The sequence below is a fragment of the Aotus nancymaae genome, unplaced genomic scaffold, assembly GCF_030222135.1.
Source record: "Aotus nancymaae isolate 86718 unplaced genomic scaffold, 86718_ANA_hifiasm-v0.15.2.pri h1tg000041l, whole genome shotgun sequence".
Classification (NCBI taxonomy): Eukaryota; Metazoa; Chordata; class Mammalia; order Primates; family Aotidae; genus Aotus; species Aotus nancymaae.
The window spans coordinates 14,249,529-14,270,529 of NW_026988455.1; the positions used below are offsets into that span (position 1 = coordinate 14,249,529).

Below are 21,001 nucleotides of genomic sequence, written 5' to 3' on the forward strand. Positions count from 1 at the left end.
GTCTGAACCTGGAGTCCACCGGCTTAGTGAGGCCAGGAATGCTTCTCTCTCGCTCGCTGCCGTACCCTTGATGCTCCCAGGTTCCTGGTGCTTGTGGACTTTTAGTCATCTCATCTCCTGCAGCAGATGTGGCCCCCTCCTTTTTCCCTTTCCTTTCCAGATCACACCTGCCCAACATTCAACTTCCAGTGCCTACATTTATCTGTCTGAAAGTTTTCTCTAGCTGTTGAGGCCCATTCAGCTCATGCAAGAGGAAGGGAGGTGGGAAACGTGAGGGAGTGAAGCCTGCCTCCAGATTCTTTCAACAGTGTCAGATAACAGGTGGTGGAGAAGTACACCAGCTCCCTAGCCCCTGGGTGAGACAGCTCCAAGATGTGTGTTCTACACTGACTCCCAGAATCTCCCCAGTAGTATTTAATTCTAGTCACTCATAGCAGAAACTTGATCAATAATTTTCTTTCCATTGACTGTTTTCTCTTTTGTCTTACTTCTCCCACTTCCTTACCAGTGATTCCTGGGATTCCCCCTCTGCCATTTATACTTCAATCCTTGTCTCAGGGTCTATTCAAAATAAAATGTCCTATAAGCATCTAAATCCCTGTACTATTTTTAGGGAATATCCCTGCCTATAAAGAGCCCGTCTCCCATGATGGGAACTGAAAATGTCAGATACACTTGCATCTCCAGCTGTCCTTGCAGCCAGGGTTAGGCACTTGACCTGTACTTTGCCAATCAGGCACAGCAACCCCAGTCTCTAAACTGGAAGCTAGTCATGAAGAGGTAGGAAATGCCCAGAATTGATTCTGTTGACAGATGGTGGAAGATACAACAATCTGAATGTTAGCTTCCAGAATCCAGTGTTGGTGACATGTGGTGCCACCAAAGACATGGAGCATGGCAGTAATGGTGGCTTCGCCAGAGCACTTCTACTTTGAGATTTTTGAGCAGTGCCCCTTCCGTTGTGGTCTCCCAGCCTGGTTCTTTGATCCTCTCAGAGATTCTTTGAGCTCTCCAGTATCTTTATATTATATTTATTTCCTGCCAAAATGTCAAAGTTTGTTTCTGTAACTTGTCACTAAGAATGCTGTTTGTGTAAGGGTTATTGCCGAGTTTAAAATGAGGAAACTGAGACCAGCACAAGAAGATCCAATGTGAATTTATTCAGCTTCCGGGCGAGGTTCTGCAGTCCAACAGGAGGAACCGGAGAAGTCACACGGACTCCTCTCAGACGTGGGGTTTTATAGGGAGTGGAGGTGTTCGACTGGTTGTGGAAGAGCAGGGCATGGGTGGGGCAAGCTTGCTATTGGCAGGTAGGCAGGGTTTGAATGCTATTGGGTAGACTTAACAAGACTCAACTGCTATTGGGTAGCTTTACGAGACTCAAATGCTATTGGGTAGATTTACAAGACTCGACTGCTATTGGGTAGATTTACAAGACTTCTTTTGCATTTTGGCGGAGTTCTTCAACGGCTGGCTAGGTGCCGAGTGCAGAGCCTAGTGTCAATTGCAGATTTGGGTGCCGAGTGCAGAAGTGGGCGTGGAATAATGACGTGGTTTCCAGGCGCAGATGGGGCATATGCGGGCTCCCAGAGAGGGAGGGGGTGTGGGTGTGTCTGAGCTCCCGGGGGTGGGGGGTGTGTCTGAGCTCCCGGCGAGGCGACCGGCCTTACAGTTTGTACCCATCAAGATCCAGCTGGGAAAATAACTTCCTAGGTCATTCAAACAGATTGGATTTAATGCAGATACGTGGTTAAAAGGGTGGTAGAGAAGCTGGAAAGCCCTACAAGGAGTAAGGAGGCAGCCCAGCGATTAGTAGCAGCTGGAAGCTGCTGTCACCCTTAGGGTTGTGGGACAGTGAAGGAAGAGCTTGCTGTTTAACAGGATGTAGAACCACAGTAGGGGTTGAAATAGGCCTGTAAGTCAAAAGGTGATTGACATATACATGTAATAGAAGCTCAAATACTTTTTGGCTAAATGAATAAAGAGATTAATCAAGGAGAAGGCTGAGACCAGAACTGCATATTATACCAACTCTAAAAAGTTAGGGGAATAAGAAGATTCCCTCTAAAAAGAAGCAATCCCAGGAGGAAAACAGGCAAAGGTAGTGTGTCCTGGAAACCACAGCTCTGAAGTAATCAAATCTGCCAGACTCTTAACTGAATTTCTACCAAACAGACCTCTGAATTCTTCACTGAGTCCAGACAGAGGACTCAGAGTGCTTATCCATAAGCTCTGGGCATCATAGCTTCTACTCCAGGCTATTCCCTGGGTAACTTGTGTTATTAAGTGAGGATAACAGTGCTTGCCAATTTTACTTGGGCAAGATGAGAAGCAATGAATAAGGAAGATTTTAGAATACTTGGCAAAAGAGAGAAATGTGTCACAGCAAGAATCTTAATTAATAAACTAGAGATAAGCACATTTACTCTCACAGTTTTAATTTATGGACTATCCTATATGGCTTACATGAGTTAAAGGAATGTATTACCTCTGTTAGTGACAGCGCTGCCTTACTGCATAAGAGAAAGCAAAGGTCTGTGTTTGAAGTTTATGAAAAGAAACATAGTCAAAAGGTAAGAGCATAGTTTTTTTTCTTTCTTTCTTCACTTATTTATACATCTTTTAGTAATAATTTTAGTAAGTATGTATATATATGCTAAAATCATATACATTCATGATGTATAACATGCTGTTTTGAAATATGTGTAAACTGAGCTAATTAACATATGTATTCTCTCATACTTTTTTGTATGTGGTGAGAATATCATCTACTCTCAGCCATTTTCAAGTATATAATACATTGTTATTAACAATAGTCATCATGTTATTCAATAGATTTCTTGAACATATTCCTCCTATCTAACTAAAATTTTATAACCTTTGGTCAGTATCTCCCCACTCACCCTTTCCTCAGCCCCGAGTGCCCACCATTCTACTCTTTGCTTTTATGGGTTTCAATTTTTTAGATTCCACACATAGGTGAGATGGTGCCTTGTCTTTCTGTGCCTGGTTTATTTCACTTAATATAATGTCTGTGAGTTTCATGCATGTTGTTACAAATGACGGAATTTCTTATTTTAAGGCTGTATAGTATTATGTTGTGTATATAGACCATGTTTTCTTTATTGCTTCATGCACTGATGGACACGTAAGTTAGTTCCGTCGCTTGGCTACTGTGAAGAAGGCTTCCATGAACACTGGAATGCAGATATGGGGAAAAGGTATAGATTAGACACTCAGACCTCATCTTAATCTCAGCTCTGCTGCACATTAGCCTTGTGATTTTAAACATATTTCACAATGAGTTTCAGCTTATGTTTAAAATGGGTATCATAATAATAATTCCTGGCTTAGAATTATGGTAATTTTTATGATTGTGTGGGCAAAGCTTCTCCCACGATGCCCACACAGAATGGCATTTCATAAATATTTGTTCCATTCCTCAATCTCTCCCCTTCCCCTGCCCCTTCTTTTTTTTTTTAAACTGTTTTTTTTTTTTAATCGTCTAACCTAGGGGACAAAGTGAGAAAGTAAACTAAAATGCTTTTTTTTAGGAAAAAAAAAAAGGCTAGCATGAATTGGTTTTATAGAGAAATGCTTAAAGGATTGAAACCCCAAATACCATTCTCCTGCTCATTATTGAAAGCACCAAAATCCATGGGAATTATAAATCCAGAGCCATTTGGCTCAGAATTTTACATGTTAAAAAAATTAATCTGCACTTATTTTGCTTCGTACAAAATTATCATTTCCCATAGCTGCCTTAAAATGTCTACTTGCTTATATTGTGTGTGAGATTTCATGCTTAGGTGGTGTCTTGGTGTTTCTGTGACCCAAGCAAGGAGTTCCTGTCACTGTGTCACAGTTTCTTCCTGACACCACTGGAAATATGATCGCCTCAAGGCCTGTCACAAAGGACTGGGCCTTTGCTACAGGTCAGCAATAGCAAGGAGTGTTGCCAAGATACAACACAAAACAAGACCTTTAGGTCTCCCTCTGGGTTTCTAGAACAGCTGTCTCTAGCTCAGCTGTTGAAGTTCCAACTCCTTCATTGAAATCCAAACACATCTGTCCCCCAGACAGGAAAATACCTAATAAATTGTTTTCCTCCATGCTGGCTCATCTTGTGGTTTTATGTGGCTCTCAAAGACAGTGTGAGGGCTGAGGACCTCAACAGGGCCTGCCCAAGGAGAGGCACATCCGGTGATGGGTCACTAATGTAGAAAAGTGTCATGACACCTGGATGTTCACAACCCTCAGGCTGTTCACAGTTTGGCATGGCTTTAACACATCCTGTGGAGCTCTGACAAATTCAGGCCTCACTTAAATGTTATCCTTATGCAGACAACCTGCATGCCTTCTCTTTCATTTTTTTTAATTATTATTTAGCTGAATCCTTTTTTGTTCATTTAATTTCAGAGCACCACAGGGATATTTATCTCTTTATTAATATGTCAGTTATCTGTGTTTAAATGTCAAGTTTTAGTATTGTGACTTGCTGTTTTAGGAAATATTATTTCAAACCAAAATGTAATTTTTTTTTTTTTTGTAAACAAAAAGATATCATAGCGTCAAGCCAAACTGAACTTATGTTCTAGGCAGAAGAGGTAAAAGCAACAAGTTTTCCCTCCTTCATAATTAGGTTATCCCTGCAGGTTCCTTTTCCAGACATGAAAAACCCTTCCAGGGTAATGGAGACCCATGTTATGGGTTGGTGGAATAGAACGTTCTTCCCTTCCTGGGAATGTTCCCTGGCAGTGCAGACTCAATGGTGGGTGCTTCCACCACGCCCTGCAGTCTTGAGACCTCTCTTAGAACCTGGTGCTCTGGAACCACTGCAGCAGCACCAGGTCCTCCTATATGCCCTCCTTCCTTCCCTCCCTCTTTATTTATTTATACTAACCAAATGTCCATAGTTAACCAAGTCCTGTTCCTTGAGGATTACTTCAGATGTGTTTAGCCATTTATTTTAATATCTGATTCCATATTCTAAATAGAATACTACCTCTACACACTTCTATTGTGGTAGATAACAATTTCTCCCTTAAATCCTTTTGGCCTTCCTTTATCCTTCCAGTTTATTACATCACAATTTTCAGGGTTTGTATTATTGTGACAATGGAAATGTTTTCTGTTGAGTCAAGGAGCATACATACTATGATTACAACTCCTTTCTTGTTCAATTATCATTTCCCCTAGAGCTGATAATTTATTCATTTTTTAAAAAAAATGACTTGGTTTTCTCTGTGTATGTATCATCTTTGCTTCCCCTAACACCCGGCAATATTCATGACACTGTTTTCAGCACAGTATCAGTACCACATTTAATTTTTTTTATAATAACTTTATAAGATAGGTAACTATAATCCCTGTACAGATGGGAAGCATGAAGCACAGAGAAATTAATTGGCTCACATAAGATGGTAACTGGCAGAGCCAAGACTCGAACCTGGGCAGTCTGGCTCCTGCACTCATGTTCCCAAGCACAAGACATACAGCACCTGAATGTGTAACTACCTACACTAGCAGCTGTACCAGCTAATCCAATTAGTTGAATTTTTTTTACAGAGCTCTTCCTCCTCCGTATGCCTCTGGACTGTTGTTGCGTCTGTATTGCTTGTTTTCTAATCCTAAGTAGAGCTGTCAAATTAAGACTTATTTTCATTATTTTCCAGGGCATTTCTTTCATCTTCCTCCTGTGTTGATTCCTTATTTTCTGGATATCATTTTGTCTTTCTCGCATTAGGTGAAGCTCATCTTTTAGAAGACTTCTTGAGAAAAGGTGTGTGGGTGGTCAAGATTTCTTAAATCTTTTTTTTTAATATTTTATTTTATTTTATTTATTTTTTTAATTACATTTTAGGTTCTGGGGTACATGTGAAGAACATGCAAGATTGTTGCATAGGTGCATTCGTGGCAGTGTGATTTGCTGCCTTCCTCCCCTTCACCTATATGTGGCATTTCTCCCCATGCTATCTCTCCCCAACTCCCCACCCCCCACTGTCCCTCCCCTATTTCCCCCCAACAGACCCCAGTGTATAGTGCTCCCCTCCCTGTGTCCATGTGTTCTCATTGTTCAACACCTGCCTATGAGTGAGAACATGCGGTGTTTGATTTTGTGTTCTTGTGTCAGTTTGCTGAGAAGGATGGTTTCCATGTTCATCCATGTCCCTACAAAGGACGTGAACTCATCATTTTTGATGGCTGCATAATATTCCATGGTGTAAACATATGAAAAAATGCTCATCATCACTGGTCATTAGCGAAATGCAAATCAAAACTACATTGAGATACCATCTCACCCCAGTTAGAATGACGATCATTAAAAAATCTGGAGACAACAGATGCTGGAGAGGATGTGGAGAAATAGGAACACTTTTACACTGTTGATGGGAGTGTAAATTAGTTCTACCATTGTGGAAGACAGTATGGCGATTCCTTAAGGACCTAGAAATAGAAATTCCATTTGACCCAGCAATCCCATTACTGGATACATATCCAAAGGATTATAAATCGTTCTACTATAAGGACACATGCACACGAATGTTCACTGCAGCACAGTTTACAATAGCAAAGATGTGGAATCAACCCAAATGCCCATCGATGATAGACTGGACAGGGAAGATTTCTTAAGTCTTAAATGGCAGAAAACATTTGTATTTTTCCTTGCTAGTACTGAGTATTTACTGCCATTTTATTTTTGATTATGTATATGTGACCTATTGTTCCCTTTCCTGAAAGTTTTACTATCTTGCTGGTGTACTGAAATTTTACAACAGAACTGGGTCTTTTTGCATTTATTGTGCTAGATGCTGAATAGGCCTTTTCAATATGGGGACTCATGTTCTTCAGGTCCAAAATTTTTTCCTTAATCTTTCTCTTGATATATTTTTTTCTAGATCCTATTGGTAAGATGTTGGGCCTGCTGCAGTGGGCTTTTAGTTTCTTCTGTTTTGCCTTCTATTTTTCTTGATATTTTGAGATATTTTCTTACCTTTATTTTCCAAATCTTACACACACATGCACACATAGTTTTAGTTGTCATATTTAAATTTCTAAGAACGTTTTATTTTTTAATAATAACCTCCACTTATTTCTCTCTTTTTCTTACTAGCTTCCTGACTTTAAAGATAAATAGCTTATCTTATATTTCCGAGGTCGTTAAATATAGTTTGATTGAAGTTTTCTTCTTTTAGTATATTGCCTCTGTTTCTTTTGAGTTTCCTTTCTTCCTTCCTTCTGCTTTGATGTGTTTCTCTTTTGTGCTGGGGGCTTTCTTAAAATGTCATATAGTTCTTGGCTATCTGTTCATATTTTAAAAGTTAGATATAAAAAAAAAATGCCGGTAGGAAGTTCTGTGCAGTAGGACTTGGTTTGTGGCCTGTGAGGTACACTGTGGAATAATTGGTTGAATTGGCTTTCTAATTTTGGGATCCCTATAGGTCAGTACCTATAGGTCTTCATTATTAAAAACAAGCTACAAAAAGTAAAAACAAAAAAATTAAACTGCCATGGACAACCTAGTGTTTTTGTGTAAGTCTATGAGGTAAAAGTGGATAGCCTTTGGGTGTGTACCCTAAACTTGTTGAGTGATAACTACAAATTGCCTTCCATGATGAATAATAACTTTCACCTGGAGTTTAAAAACCACTAGAATCACTAAGAGGACCTGTTATTTTCTATATGCCTTCATCATTTTTTGCTCTGTTTTTTTTTTTTTTTTTTTTTTTAATCTGACTGCTCTGCTGTTTGACAAAGAATTTTACCACATGCCAAACACAAGGTTTTGGGAACGTTCCTCATATTCCTATGTGGCATATCTCTGCTCCTGGGCATGGGGTAAGCAGGCATTTGGTGACCTCTCTGCTTACGTTGCCTGGTACCCTGAAGCTCTGGCAGAATTACTGTGAGGCCGTTCACCTTGGCTCAGCCTGAAATCTACTCTGACAGATTTATTGGCTCTTAAACATTTATCCAAGCAGAATGTCTAAACCAATATAAGGTTTCACTCATTTGCACTGCAGAGAGAAAAAGAGATGAAAACTGTGAGGGGTGAAACTCCACAGAGATGTAACTCCACCCCAACCCCATCCTTGCGTATTTACCAAGAAATGGAATTTATCATTTCTTTCCTATTTTAGGTCTCTTTTCTATCAGAGTTTTCCTCAGTCTATTGGTATGTGAAAAGTACATTGAGGAAAGGAAATTAACAAGATCAATCAATAACTGCTTATTCCTTTATAGCATGTTTGTTTTATAAGGGAAAATATTGAATAAGATATGTAAGAAAATTGCAATCTTCTCTAGATTTTCTAGGAATTGGGATGGAGAAAATGGTTTGAATTTAAATAAAATTGAATTTAGATCAATAAGGAAAACGATGCAATGAAAACCAGTACTAATATTATCTATATTTTATTGATGAGAAAAATATAGCTTAGAGAGGTTAAATGACTAGGCACAGTTTACTCAGATGGTAAGTGTTGAAGTTATAGCCCAGTCTCAGGTTTCAGTTCCAAAGTTCATGTATTTCTATTGCACTAGTCAGTAGTCTACAAACCTGACTGACACAGCTTTCTAGCTCTACCTGCTTAGCACACTGACATGCTTCTATGTGCTGAGACACATAGAACTGCTGGATAAAACAAAACTATTTTGCATTCAAAGCCGATAGAGACAGGTAAACAGAAAGAAGAAAAGAGAGGAAATGTCCATGTGCCACAGATAAGGAAGAACCTTATAGCCAGCGTGGTAAATGCATGAGCTGATGCCAGACAGTGAAGAGGGTATCAGATATGGCCATAGGACCTAACAGCTATGGATTGGGCTTTAACACACATATAGAATAAACGACTTAACCTTGGGCCTGTGAAAGGTGAGGACTTAGAACTGAAGACCTGCTCCCCTCATACAAGGGGACTACAAAACAGATTGTTCATGTATTAGAAAGCAACTGGTAAAATTCTCACTGATTAGATATTTGGATGAGAAAGAGTTTCTCACATTAAATAGAAATTTAAAAACCTGTGCTGGCTGGGAATGGTGGCTCATGCCTGTAATCTCAGAGCTTTGAGAGGCCAAGATAGGGGAATCACTTGAGGCCAGGAATTTGAGACCAGCCTGGGCAGCATAGCAAGATCTCATCTTTACAAAAATCTCAGAGTTTAGGATGAGTTCATGTCCTTTGCAGGGACATGGATGAACCTGGAGACCATCATTCTCAGCAAACTAACATAAGAACAAAAAACTGAACACTACATGTTCTCACTAAGTGGGAGTTGAACAATGAGAACATGTGGACACAGGGAGGGGAATATTACACACCAGAGCCTGTCAGGTGATGGCGGGATAGGGGAGGGGTAGCATTAGGAGAAATACCTAATGTAGATGATGGATTGATGAGTGCAGCAAACCACCATGACTCATGTATACCTATGTAACCTGCACGTTCTGCACATGTACCCCAGAACTTAAAGTATAAAAAAACTCAGAGCTCTGAGAGGCCAAAGTGGGAGGATAGCTTGAAGCAAGGAATTCAAGACCAGCCTGGGGGACAGAGCAAGACCCCATCTTTACAAAATATAAAAATTAAAAAATTAATTGGTCATGGTAGTGCATCTATAGTCTTAGCAACTTGGGAGGCTGAGGCAGGAGGATTGCTTGAACCCAGGAGTTCAAGGCTGTAGTCTTCTATGATTGAGCCACTGCACTCCAGCCTGGGTGATAGAGCAAGACTCTGTTTCTGAAAGCAAATCTGTGCTGTGCATACGTATAGAATCCAAATTTTACTCTATTTGCATAGTACAGGAATCTCAAATGGATATATTAATGTAGATGTCGTAAATACTTCAGGCTAGTGAAACTCGTGGAGTTTCCAGAGGAATCAAATGTAAAACTTGTCTAAAATGTTACTACCACATCTTAAAGTACACAGGAATGCCACAGGGAAGAAATATTCTAGCTGAAAATATATTTACAATGAAAAAGTACAAACCAAATATAGAGTCCAAATATGGGAGAGTCAGCAGACACATATGAGAGAAATGGCACCCTAAGAACATGAGATAATGTAACAGTCTAAAACTGTCTAGGAATTAAGTATATTTACACTCATTAAAGAGATAGGAATAAAAACTCTCATGAAAAACCAGGACATTAAAAAAGAACAGGGACATCTGAAAAACAACCAAATAGAACAATTCAAGATAAAAAAAAATCATGAATAAAATTAAACATAGTGGCCAACTTTAAGAGCATATTGGGCACAGCTGAAGAGAGAGTTAGTGATGTGAAAACTGTGTCTGAGGAAATTACCCAAAATGCTGCAGAGAAAGATAAAGAGGGCTACAATCTGAAAGAGAAATTAAAAGATGTGGAAGATTAAATTAAAGTTACAACTTAGGTCTAATGGAAATTTCAAAAGGAGAAAATGGAGAAGGGGCAATATTTTAAGTGAAAATGGCTGTGAATTTTCCAGAACTTATAAAAGGCAGAAGCAGATTCTCAGATTGAGGAAGCACACCGAGTCCAGTGCATAATATAAAATCTACAGCTAGATGCATCATTTGAAGTGCAGAACACTGAAGACCAGAAATTCTAGTGGGAGAGCAAGTGGTGAGAAAAGACAGTATAAGAAAGGAAAATTATTAGAATAACAGGGGACATCAGCCTAATAGCAACCAGAAGACAAGTCTGACCAGTTATCAGAAACATCTGAAAAGCACATTAAAATACAATATTATGGTTCTACTCCATGCTCCAAGGTAGGTTCAGAAATACACATATTAAAAAAGCTTTTTGGATCATCAAGTAGGTTTAAAAACTCTTTTATTCCTTACCACCATATACATAAGCAGACATATATATATGTATACTCACACACACTGATCTCAAGGCTTTAATTTACTTCACAGCCTCCCCCACTAAAAAAATGAAGGAATTGAAATCATCACCAAGGATAATTTTTAAAGCGTATTTTTCCCCAATAATTTCTAGAGGAGCTATGCTATATGGTGCCAGAAGCTTGTCCAAAAAGAACAAGGAAAAGGCATTCAAACGTCTTCGACCTCACAGTTCCATTTCTGCTTCCATCTTCACTAACATATGCATGATTTGGATTGAAGGACATGTTGTTCCAGCTACTAACTCCACAATCCTATGTGTTAGTGTGACAAGATGAATGAATGATCCCATGTTTGTGGAACCTTTGGCAAGATATGCTTCCTATCTTACTTGATATTTCATATCAAATGCAAAAGGACACCTTGATCTGCCAGTACCAGAATTTAGTCTACTTTGCCTTTATAGACATCTGTTCTCAGATTAACGGTGGTTTATATAATTGCTATAATAAAGGATAATTTTATATTAAAGTAATACTGGCTACAATTTGAACATTTATAATAGTCATGTTTTTTGAACTAGCACCAATACCTCCAGGAATTTATCTTAAATATCCCAAACATATACATACAAAAACCCTTTATCCTCAAAGATGTTCATTCCAGTATTAAATATGATAGGTAAAACTCTGGAAGTCTCTAGAAAAGTTGGAAGGCAATAAGATCTTGTTATACTGTTCCCAACACAGATAATAATGTATTTTTTCTTGGCTTGAACTCCTCACACATATACTTTGCTTTTTCCCTTTTAATAGAGAATGCTTAGATAAATAATGGTACATCCACATGACAGAACTATGCCAGTATAAAAATTATGCTTTTAACAGGCAGTTCAAAAAAAGAAGAAATAAAAATGTGCCATATACACATAAAGAAATATCTAACCTCATTAGTAATAAGGGACATAATTTCTTATTTATGTCAGAATCCATAAATAAGACTACCACATAGTTTTTCTTTAATAATAATAGCCAGTGTTGGTTAAGTCGTAGAGAAATGTGTATCACTTTGCTGCCAGTAGTGTAAGTTAGTATGTACTTTTCACATAAAAACTTGGTAGTATGTATCCAAAGCCTGAAAAATTCATGTAAATTATTTTTTGCTTAGCAATTCCATGGGGTGGGTGTGTATGTGTGTGTGTTTATATATTTTTTAATTAGGACAAGTATAACATTTCTTATATTATGAAAAATTGGAATATCCTAAGTGGCCAAAAGTAGAAATTATTTAAATAAAAGTGATGCTATACAATAAGATACAGTTAGAAAAGATATCCATAATACATAGGTAATAATAAAAAATTACAAAATTCCATATAAAAAACAATAATTTTGTTAAATTATAGGTAAGAACATATAAAATGTCAAGAAGAAAATGTAGTAAGAATTGATAATAATTATCTCTGAGTGGTAGAGACAATGGTGGTTTTTATTTTTTTTTTGTTTTTTGCATAGCATTTTCTTTTACATTTTGCAATGAAAATTTTAATATTTTAATAAAAATAAAATATAAACTTAGGTCATAAAAATTTTTTTAATAAGATGAGATAATGCCAATTATGGCAAAAGATAAAGATTGCTTTACATTTACAACTAGGTAGGAATGTGTACATTAAAATAAAGAAAGAAAAAAAAGGAAGGAAGAAAAAGGAATGAAGGATGAAAGGCAGGCAGGCTGGAAGACATCTCTTCTAACCAGTTTTCTTTGGCCAGTAGAATTTGGGGCAAATATTTTCAACTCTCATAAACTTTTATACTTCCTAATATATTACCAATTTTATACGTAGAAAAACAAGAAAGAATTTTATTTTTTAAATATAAAATTGAACTTAATGAAGTAATCAGCATCTTTCTGCCATATTTTATTTTATTCACTTCTCTGCTATATCAAGTCTCCATTTTTAGGCCTAACATCAAGTTTCTGGGCTCAACCAAGCCACCACTTTAGGAAAATTTACATAAAATTTCTCTACTGAATTTATTATTTCAATCAGTGACAACAAGACTTTCTAGAATCCTCTTGTGACTCTAGCAGGGAGCTGAGCAGGATTAGACCTTGTTCATCTCAACTCAGCATTCCATCTCTGTCTCCGGAGGGGATGGAAAGCTGCTATGAGATCTTGGCACCACTTTGCAGACTCATGTTGTAGTGAATTTGCTTTTTGGCTTGAACTCCCCACACATATGCTTTCCCTTTCCGCTTTCAAGCAGAGGGCTCCTTGCCTGCACCAGTCTGGATGTCAGCAGGTGGCCTGCTGGCCTCAAAAGCTTTCTGCATGAATTACTGTGTGTGGTTTCTGCACATTGAAACTTGGCACCCACACATACACACACCTCCCTTGCTCCTTTCCCCTCTCCCTGTAACACTCCGTATTCCGTAGAAGCCATCCAGATTTTTGGCTTGGATATTGGGCCAAAGCAAGACTTTCCTCAAAGAATCACCTAGTTTCTGTTTGTTAAGATACCGTACCTCATTCCCCTTTCCAGACAAAGCATGCATTCACATCACTTTCCAGCTTGTAGGCTCTCCTTCTCCAGTCCAGTCTGCATATAACTACCAGAAAAAGTGGATCTGGTCACTCAATGTCTCTAGAATCTTCTGTAGCTCCCCTCACATACAGAATTATGTATGTATTTCTTAGGTGGTGAACAAGGTCCTTCACTATAGGACCCCAAGTTATCTACTCAGCCCTCATCTTTACCACACATTTCCCACCTTTTTTCTGTGGCATAACATGAGGTTTCTGGACTTTACCTGCTTTCTCACCCATCTCTGCTTTTCCATATGCTGTTCCTTTTGCCTTTGCACTTTTTCCCCTGGCCAATGCCTCCTTATCCTTCAAAAGTTCATTTGAGTGTCATTTCCACTGGAAAGCCTATCCTGACTCCACCACCTTCCCCTGTACCCCAATCGAACTCAAGATACTCTTGTGCATTACTCCTACAAACGTGGAATAGTATTTGCCAGTAATCTCTGTCCTTCACTGGATCCCAAGGTCCTTGCAGGCAGAGACAGGGCCTTTTTGTGGTTTTATTCTAGCACATAGCCTAGCTTTCGGTAAGTAGCAAACACTCAAAAATGTATCCAGCAATTCTGCTCATGGGTATAATCCCAATATTTGCAAGACATGTTCAAGAATGCTTACAAAAGCATTACTTGAATTAATCCCAAACAGAACATAATCTAAATGTCTAATACATGTAGAATGGATAGTAAATCATGTCACTTTAAATAACTCCTACACGAGACTGAATGAATTACAACTACCCACAACAACATGAATGAATCTCACAAACATAATGTTGAGTGAAAGAAGCCAGACATAAAAGAGTCAATGATGTATAATTCCATTCATACAAGCTCAAAAGCAAGCAAAAGTTACATTCATGGTATTAGAAATCATGACATTAGTTACCTTGAAGATACAGAGTAACTGATAGGGGACAACTGGGAGCCCAATAATGTTCTATTTCTTGATCTGGGTGCTGGATACATGGACGTTGTTACACTGTAAAAATTCATCAAGTTGTATATTTATGATTTATGCATATGTCTGTATTTTATAATTTCATAAAAATTTTAATTCAGAAAAGTTCCCTTTGTGAAACATATTTGTCTGTGGCATTTAGGATGGTGATGTAAATGGAGAGTGTAAGTTTGACTCAAGTCCATCGCCAGTTTGAGTGATGCTCTTTTCCCCACGCAGAATGGTGCTGCATGGTAGAAGAGAAAAGTAAGAGAACAACCATTATCCTAACGTTTAGCATTTGCTTTAAGAAATGTGATGGTCGTGGAGGGCATGGAATCAGCAAACCATCATGGCATGTATGTACCTATACAACAGTCCTGCAGGATGCAGGATGTGCACATATACCCCAGAGCCCAAAGTACAATAGAAAAAAAAAGAAAGAAATGTAATGGTCAATTGTGTCAGCAGGTGTTCTTTGGATAGTTTGACTTCTCAGCTTGAATTTCAGAAAGTGCAAATAATTTTGGAATAAGTCAGGGTATAAAAAACAAATTAGAATTGGAATTTTCCTTTTTTCTTGTTATCTCCATCCACCAGCTCTTAAGGCTTCTGTCTTCAATGGGAATAGGCTTATTGGCTTGCACACATCAATCAAATCTGTCACAGACCTTATTGATTCACATTTCACCACTGCAGTTTAAAATTGGTTTTCCTCTTCTTGCTACAAGAATTATCCTTAATTATCCAAATTAATGACTTTGAGCTGGTGAAGTTTTTTTGCTCCAAATTTTAAGAAGCCTATAAATATCAGACTATGGGATATTAAAAAAAATACATTTTCTCTCTTTAAACAAACAGATAAATGTGGAAAAGGAGCCTGGAACTCTTGTCTCTGAGATAGCGTCAGTCATCTTGGCGGCTGCCTTCTGCAGCCTGCACACTGGAGCCAGTCCAGCCATAGCTGCCATAACTCGCCGGATTTCTCTCTCACATTCCGTAATAAAGGACTTTCAATGTCTGCACAGATGGGAATTCTGCTGCCACCTTCTCATTTCACATTTCCTGCACTTTCTTTCCAAAGCGCTTGCCTGCTTGAAATAGAATCATAGTTTTTTTCAGTCTACGTGTAGGAATTTAGTGGGAGAATGGACAGGGTATCTGTAGCTCCCTATAATTACCACACCATGAAGAAATTTTCCTGTTGACTATAAGGTACTTAAAGGAGGCAGAAAGGTGCTCAGAGGTTTTTCAGAGAACTGCACCCAATTTTCTTTCTGGAGATGGTTGGAAAGGGTCCATGAAGAGGCAAGATGTCAGTGTTGACCACGTGAGCCTTTAGGAAAGAGAAGGCAGCAGCCTTTGCCTGGCTTGCCACCTGCTAGACCCCCTCATGAATCCCCTGCCCTCATGAGGTCTCTTCCCAAAGGGATATCCCCCCATCCTCTGCCTTTTTAAACTGGGCTCCCACAAGGATCAATGTCCATGTTTCTCTCTGCCTAGTTGAATTCTATCTATCCTTCAAGACTATCTCAGATCACACCTCTTCTGGGAAGCCTTCCTGAATAGCTTGAGCTGGAAGTAATTTCCCCTATGTCTGAACACAGACCCCCTAATGATTGCATATTCTTGTGTTGCCCACACACAAAGATAATATGCAGTAATAAAAGCTAATGAAATAAATGGCATTAACTGAGTACTTACGTGCCAGGCACTATCATTTCACTTTACATGTATGAAGCCAGAATTCTTACAGTGACTTTATGGGGTAGGTTATATTATTATTCCTGTTTTACAGATGAGGATCCTGAGACATATTGTGATATCATACCTAATCAGATCAGAAGCTTCACTTACCATCTCTTTGACTTACTGATTTGTCTCTTTCACTGCACAAAGCTCAGGGCCTTGCAATCAGTAATTGCTTGGCTAATATCTGTCTATTTATTAATGTGCTTAATGGAACTTGAGATCATGAAAGTAGAATTTGAAAAACATTTCTGATGGTCAGATAGGCTACTTTTCATCTTCTGTCAACGAGGCAGGACTGTGAAATGAAATGGGTGGAGTTGATAAAAATCTCCATAACAAAAACAAATCCTTAGTTAATATGCACTGCATGCCAGATGCTGTGGTAAGTGATGTATGTTCATTACATTTCTTAATCTCAGGTTTTCCCCCACTAAAGGATCAGAGAGAGATTGAAAAATGCTTGCAATAAGATCAAATAAAGATGAAGGCAAAGGGAATACAACTGTTTTAAGTTAGAAAAATCCTAGGTTTAGTTATTACCCCAAAATGAATGTTCTAAGGATCCTCCTTTGGTAGTGAAACACAAATTTGACTCTAAGCTTTCTAGTGTTTATGGCAAAAACAGACACACAATCAATTATAGCACCTACACACTAAGATAAAGACAAACCAGCTATTTGAAGGTAGCACTCGTAAATGTTGAATCAAACCATTTCTTCTTACAATTCTCAACATAGGCCATTCTCATCTTGCAGAAGAACAGAATGGTAAAATCCATTCTAGGAGGAGGCAGATTATTGGGCTTAAGTACGCAGTTGAGTTTGGTTTAATGTACGCTATCTAAGAGCTGGATGGACTGTACATGTTTCAGAAAAATTCTCTATGAATGTTATTTCTCATAACCACTGTGTCATACTATCTGTGCCGGACAATTATCCTTCCCCTTTCAACTAAAAGCTGCATAGGTATTTTGGTATAACTTTTATTAACAGCCTTTAGAACTAGCTTGCCAGGAATAGTATTTGGAAAACCTAGTCCTGTAGGCAATATGGAACTTTAAAAACTGACTTTTCCATGGGGAAAATGAAATCCAAACTCCTTTGTATTATTTATGGTACTTTTCACAACCCAATCTTAACCTGCTTTCTAGACCAAATTTATTGTCCTCCTTTTAGCACCTTCTTGCTTCCTTTCAAACCAGTCTCATGAAAATATTCAGTGCTTTTACTCATTGAAACTTCATAGACGCTTCCTAGAAACCCCTCTTCTCTTTCCCTTCTCCCCTGTTTCTCTACCTAGTGGGTCTTGAAGGACGTTGCCTTTCCTGCAAACCCCGATTCCATCTAACGATTAATTTTACCCTTTACTAGAGTCCTATAGCATCTTGCTCATATCACATTTTATTATCCTCCTTTGTTAGCATCTCTGATTTTTCTGCCAAACTATGAGCTTCTCCAGGTTAGAATGTGTTTTATTTACCTTTGTATCTCAGCACTGGGGACATAGTCTGACCTGGACTCATTTCACCAAGTATTTATTGTTTCCTGCACTGACAAAGCAAGCTGGGACAATTCTTATTCTAAGATGCTACATAAAAAAAAATGTTACTCCACAAGTGACCCACGTATGTTTCCATTATTCTCTGAAGCCATTTGGTGCTATGCAGATTGATTATTCAATATTATTTGGTATAAAAAAAGATAATCTGGTAAATGGGTTGAACTACAAATGGAATGCACTAAACTCTTTTTTTCTCAGTATTTTCCAGATTTGAAAAGCTCCAAAGGAAGCTGTACCTGTATGTTGCCATTTATTTCAAGTGTTTTCTCTTTTTGTGTAACACCTGTCATGCCAAAGAATTTCGCTTGTATTTGGCATGTGGATGAATCACTTCAGCCACCAATAAAATGTACAGCCCTTACAAGTAAAACAGAGCAACTATCCCAGAAGATCTTGACAATATTACAGCAGAGCTAAGAGGTGGGTCAGAAAGACAAAAAATGACTTCTTCCTAATGGCCTGACATGAATAGGACATTTAAGAACTAAATTACCAAATTTTACTGTCATTGAAAGGACGTATTTGGGTAAAGGTCACAGTAAGTATTGTGCAAATCTAATCTTATTTCTGGACTTCAAAAATCTTATAATCATTCATCCATTACAAAAAGTAATATTATAGACATTCAGAGCCACATAAGCACTGCACAAATTTATGAAATTTTTCATAAATGGAGTTTCGAAAATGTGTTGAGCAATGGAAATATTTTGGGAATAGAAATTGGAAACAGTATTTGAAGAGTTACTTTGCATCAATTTGTTTATGGTTAATATTAACCATTTCAACAAAGTTAATGCCATGATGGGAGGGGGACAAATCTTGGGGAAGGCAAATTCTCATCTTGCAAAGCATCTGTCTCAAGGATGCCTCTGTAATATTTTGAGACAAAGAATAGTGAACTAACTCTGTAGGCCCAGAGAGTTCAAGGATTCTGAGGACTCAAGGTTCTCAAATTCCTTCATCTAGGTGTTCTTATCCTATGTCCCAGGATCCCATTTTCTTTCCCTATCAAGGCTCAGACTTCAGAATATGAGATTTAGTAGAACCTCAAATTGAGACTTCTCTGCAATTTAACTTTCTCAGTTAGGTCCTGGGACTGATTTTTAAGCCAATAGGCCTTAAGATCACATTATCTGACTTCAAATTATGCTACAGAGCTATAGGAATGAAAACAACCTCATATTAGCATAAAAACAGTCACACATACCAATGGAATAGAATAGATAACCCATAAACAAATCCATGAATCTACAGTGAACTTATTTTTGACAAAGGTGCAAAAACATACATTGGGGAAAAGGTAGTCTCTTCAATACATGGTGCTGGGAAACTGGATATCCATATGCAGCAGAATGAAACTAGACCGCTATCTCTTGCCATATACAAAAATCAAATCAAAATGGATTAAAGACTTAAACCTAAGGCCTCAAACTATGAACTTACCAAAAGAAAATATTTGGGAAACTCTCCAGGACACTGGGGCAAAGACTTCTTGAGTAATATCCCACAAGCACAGGCAACCAAAGCCAAAAAAAAAAAAAAAATGGACAAATAGGAACACATCAAGTTAAAAAGCTTCCACACAGCAAAGGAAACAATCTACAAAGTGAAGAGACAACCCACAACAAATTGAAACTACAGTGAGACATCTCTGCAGTTAAAATGGCTTTATCCAAAAGTCAGGTAATAATACTGCTGGTGAGGGTATGGAGAACAGGGAATCCTCATACACTGTTGGTGGGAATATAAATTAATACAATCACTATGGGGAACAGTATGGAGGTTCCTTAAAAAACTAAAAATAGAGCTACCATATGATCCAGAAATCCCATTGCAAGGTATATACCAAAAAGAAAAGAAATCAGTATATTGAAGAAATATCTGCATTATCATGTTTATTGCAGCATTATTCACAATAGCCAAGATTTGGGAGCAACTTAAGTGTCCATCCACAGATGAATGGATAAAGAAAATGTGGTATATATACTGAAGAGATGCAGTCATTTACAACAACATGGATGGAACTGGAGGTCATTATGTTAAGTGAAATAAGCCAGGCACAGAAAGACAAACTTTGCATGTTCTCACTTATTTGTGGGAGGCAAAAATTAAAACAATACTCTTGAAGACGGAGAATAGAAAGATGGTTATTAGAGGGTGGGAAGGGTAGTGAGGGGAAGTAGAGATGGTTAATGGGTACGAAAATTAGAATGAATAAAAACTAGCATTTGATAGCACAAGATGACTATAGTCAATAATAATTTAATTATACATTTCAAAATAACTGAAAGAGTATAATTATATTGTTTGCAGCACAAAGGATAAATGCTTGATGTGATGGATACCTGATTTACCCTGATGTGATTATTATGTATTGCATTGCCTCTATCAAAATATCTCATGTGTACCATAAATATATACACCTACTATATACCTACAAAAATTAAAACAATGAAACAAAATGAAAAAATTAGCTGGTTTCTCATTCTTCAGCTCTCAGCTTAAATGTCACTTCACTTAAGTCCTAGGGATTTCTTCCTTCACTGTTCTGTCTACAGTACATCACCTCATAAACTTCATCATCCCTGCACACTCTTTCCTTTATAACATGTATGACAATCTTTAATTATTGCATGTGTGTGTATAAAACTTTTTGTCTGTACTTACAGGTAGAATAAGACCTATTAAAATGTAGTGCTAGTTCAGAGCTTGTCACAAAATAGACTCTTTTTACTTCATGCTATTTTTTTGTTTATACATATATATATAGCATTTTAGGTTCTGGGGTACATGTAAAGAACATGCAGGACTGTTGCATAGGTACATACATGGCAATGTGATTTGCTGCCTCCATCCCCATCACCTATATCTGGCATTTATCCCCATGTTATCCATCCCCAACTCCCTACCCCCCACTGTCCCTCCCCTAGTCCCCCCACCCACAGACCTCAGTGGGTGATGCTCCCCTCCGTATGTCCATGTGTTCTCATTGTTCAACACCTGCCAATGAGTGAGAACATGTGGTGTTTGATTTTCTGTTCTTGTGTAAGTTTGCTGAGAATGATGGTTTCCAGGTTCATCCATGTCCCTACAAAGGACACAAACTCATCGTTTTTGATGGCTGCATAATATTCCATGGTGTGTATGTGCCACATTTTCCCTGTCCAGTCTATCATCGATGGGCATTTGGGTTGGTTCCAAGTCTTTGCTATTGTAAACAGTGCTGCAATGAACATACGTGTGCATGTGTCCTTATAATAGAAAAATTTATAATCCTTCGGGTATATACCCAGTAATGGGATTGCTGGGTCAAATGAAATTT

General features: G+C 38.1%; 1 long non-coding RNA gene across 9 annotated transcripts in view; it reads left to right on the top strand.

The window, feature by feature from the left end:
* Positions 1-21,001, top strand: part of LOC105718754 (uncharacterized) — a 197,541-nt gene that overhangs the window by 142,560 nt on the left and 33,980 nt on the right. For all 9 annotated transcript variants that reach the window (XR_010336993.1, XR_010336992.1, XR_010336994.1 and 6 more), the window contains one exon: positions 17,878-18,099. This is a non-coding gene — a long non-coding RNA (uncharacterized LOC105718754). The remainder of the gene's footprint in view (positions 1-17,877; positions 18,100-21,001) is intronic.